Source organism: Crocodylus porosus, unplaced genomic scaffold, assembly GCF_001723895.1.
Source record: "Crocodylus porosus isolate Cpor-Errol unplaced genomic scaffold, CroPor_comp1, whole genome shotgun sequence".
NCBI classification, from domain to species: domain Eukaryota; kingdom Metazoa; phylum Chordata; order Crocodylia; family Crocodylidae; genus Crocodylus; species Crocodylus porosus.
Genome location: NW_017728886.1, coordinates 183,501,235 through 183,504,838, shown reverse-complemented (window position 1 = coordinate 183,504,838; position 3,604 = coordinate 183,501,235). Strand labels below are relative to the sequence as shown.

The following is a 3,604-nucleotide window of genomic DNA, read 5'->3' as shown; positions in this document are numbered from 1 at the left end:
CACATCCCTCCAGGCTGAAAATGACCCTTCCACCACCACTCTCTGGGTGCGGCCCTCCAGCCAGTTGGCTACCCAATTGACTGTGACTGTTATCTACAGTCGTGCCTTCAAATACCACTGCATCTACTCATAACTCTCACCGCACTAATCTGGAAACTGCCTTTACTCAGCAAGGACTCCTGTGGACATATACGTCACATCTTTGAAAAAGTCACTGAAATGTCCTGCAATAATCTAATACAATACAAAAAGAAACCCTCGGCTCATTGCACACCCTTGGTTGTCACATACCACCACCATATGTTGAAACCTGTAAGAAAGCTCATCAAATATTTACAGCCTATACTTAAAGAGGATCAGACCTTGAGATAAATATACCTACCCTGAATATTCCTGGCTTTCAAACAACCTCCAAACCTCACCCAACTCATCATCAGAAACAAACTCACCGCTGACACCGAGTGGGTTACAACCGAGCCTCAACATTAAGTGCAAAACCTGGCAATCCATCTCCACTGTAACCAAAAACAACCTGCCCAACAATGAAACCAGCAGAACCCACATCCTACACCATGGGAAACTGGTGCGGGGGGGGGGGGCTCCCCCAGCAGCCAACTGCTGACTGGGCGGGGATGCTGGGGGGGAGGGAGATCAGGAGAGAAAACTTTTTTTGTGGGGGCTGAGTCTGTGGGGGAAGGGGGAGGGGAAAGGAAAGGGCCATCGGGAGGAGGGAGTGAGGCTGGGGCTGAGGGGCAGGGATTGGGATCAGACCTACTGCACCCATGCAGCTGCCCCTTCCTCCATGCCAGAGGTCATTGCCCAGCATCAGAGTCCACCACCCCCCAGCCCTGCACAGGCCCTTGCCGTCTCCCAGCACCAGCCCCGGTTCTGCCCCAGCCCTGCACCACCCGGGGGGGGCCTGAAACTGCAGCAGGACCAGCTTCAGCTCGGAGGAGATGGAACCCCCTGGAGTCGGGACCCCCACCCCGTCTAGGTCATCCCTGGAAAGAGCCCAGCAGCTCCTGCAGAGTCACAGCACTGGGGAGTCAAGGGGGGCACATGACCCCCTTGATCTTTGCACAGGGTAAGGGTGAGCTGCAGCTGAGGCAAGCTGGGCTTTGCCTGCTCTGCTGCTCGTTGCAGCCTTTGAAAGCAGCACACTGCCATGTGGGTCGTGCCACTGGGCGGGCTGCGCAGCGAGGCATATGGCACTGTGTCATGCTGCTTTCAAAGGCCGTGCAAAGATTGGGGGGTGGGGGATCCATGTGCTCCCCCTGGCTCCCTGGTGCTGCCATTCTGCAGGAGCTCCCGAGCTCTGCTTGTCCCACAACCCAGCTCCACTTGGGCTCCATTCACATTGAATGGGGCCTCACCCAGGCCAGGCCGTGGGGCAGAGCCCAGCAGCTCGTCCAGGAATGTGGCACATTGGAACCAAGGGGTTGGGGGAACGTGCTGCCCCTCTCCCGTAGCGCGTGCAGTGGCAGGAGCCACCAGGTTCCAACTGCCCCATAACCCAGCCCAGCTGGGGCCCCATTTTCCTTAAATGGGGCCCCGGCTAGGCCAGGTCGTGGGACAATTCTCACAGTGCAACAGGGGCAGGGGTGAATGATTAGGCCCTGCACCTACCCTGCTCCCTCCTGTACTGTGGACTCTTGATCTCCCCCTACCCCAGCCCAGAAACTAAAGGAAGAAGAAACCTTACCTACCTGCCTACTCTGCTGGGTTGGCTGTGACCCTGGCTCACCCCTTCCCACTGCTGCAGCAGCCTGTGGCCAAGATGCCGCCAGTGCTTCCCTCAGTGGGGGCACGGCCATTCTCAGCGGGTGCACATGCACCTGTGTGCACCCCTTACGTGTCACCAATGTCCTAAACATTTCTATCAAAGAATGGGGAACAACTCATCCAATGTGCTAAATGGAAACTGTAGGTGAAACTAGTCAAAAACTAACAGTACACTCCAGAATAAACTATCACAGGGAAGAGATACAGGACAGAGACACAATCACCAGGATGCTTTTCACAGAACGACTCAGTTTCTGACCTTGAAATCCTTGTACTCAAAGGAAAGCTACAAAACACCTCCAAAAGACAGGCCCAGGAACCAGAATTCATAACTTTACTGGACACTAGAAAAAAATGGATTGTACACAGACAATGGCTTTATGACTTATTTCAACTACCTGCTATCTAACCCTCTGTATTCCATAAGTAATAGAGGACCCTTTTCCTTCTTGGTCTTGTTCTACAGAATCAGGTTATCCATTCAATTGCATTTCTCCTGGTTTTAAGCAATCTCTGCTCTTTTTTTTTTTTTGCTCCTACTTCCCAGATTTCCCCCATTCCTTAAGGGTGCATACACACGTGCAAGCTTTCTGACAATTAAGGTGACTTCACTTTTTAAAGTCGACTTAACTGTAAGAGCATACACACCTATGTGGAGCAGAACTGACTTCACTAATGCGAATTGAGATAATACAACTTAGAAGTGTATTATTTGGCACCGCATTTGACTTAGCTCACGAGAAAGCTACCACCACCTCAGAGGTGTACATGTACACATGGACGCTCTGACATGGCTTAAATCATAGTGGACTTAATTAAGTTGATTTAGGTTGACTTAGTTGTCTTATTTTGAGTTGACTTAGTAGGTGTGTATGCACCCTAAATGCCTCTTTTAATTTGCTGAGTTGAACACTCCCCCCGCCAGCAGGCAGTTTATTCAGCTTAGCCTATGCATATTTTTTTCTCCAGACCTGAACAGCAATGCTTTGAGCCTGAAAACTTGTTGCATTTCTCCCTCAAGCGTACCATGAGCCCAGTAAAAGATACTATCAAAAAATGTCCTTGCCTCATAGATTTCTTGGAGCGTGGCAGCTACAACAGCACTCCAACCCTATGGCTTTTATGCCAGGCTGAGTTGCTGCTGTCTGGGATGAGAGTAGCTACTGCAAAGGCGGTCTGTAAGGAAGGGTCTGTGGCAACAGCCCCTTGCACCACAGGGAGGGTTCAGGGTTTGTAACAAAGGGAAAAAAGGTGCTGTTTTGTGCGGTTTTTTGTTTTTTCTTTTAATGGACCAACTCCGCCTTTAAGCAACATGCCCATCAGCCTGTTTTACATCTGTATTTCCACCAGAGAGGGAGCAAAGGAGCCAGGACCAGGCCAGGAGCTGTCCAGTGTCAGAAGGGAGGCTGCCAGCACGCATTAAAAACATGTATATTAGATAAGGCCATCAGGACTTGTAATAGAGATGGTATCTTTTATTGGACCAACTATTTAGACTGTGGGTCTAATAAAAAATATCATCTCTACTACAAGTCCTGATTGCCTCTTCCTCTAGACAAATACAGCTACAACCTGGATACCTGTATATTACATTAAAACTATGCACAATAAAAATATATACATTAAAAAATAGGGGGGCAATTTTTCACAGGGTGCAACACATGGCTAAGGACCACCCAATTAGCTCATTTCACTGCGACCTAACATCCATCCTGGCCTGGTGGCTACCCCCGCAGGATTAGCCAGTTCAGATATTCATCTAAGAGTGTTGTGATCCCAACATGTCGCAGGGGAGACTCCGGTTTAAAAAAAAAAAAAAAAA

The 3,604-nt window shown here is 49.9% G+C and overlaps 1 protein-coding gene across 1 annotated transcript in view; it reads right to left on the bottom strand.

Moving 5' to 3' along the window:
* ZBTB14 (zinc finger and BTB domain containing 14) overlaps nucleotides 1-3,588 on the bottom strand; it is a 20,226-nt gene extending 16,638 nt beyond the window's left edge. The window contains exon 1 of the mRNA XM_019546462.1: nucleotides 3,404-3,588. The gene's annotated coding sequence lies outside the window, so the exon portion shown is untranslated. The remainder of the gene's footprint in view (nucleotides 1-3,403) is intronic.
* Between the last annotated feature and the right edge of the window lie 16 nt (nucleotides 3,589-3,604).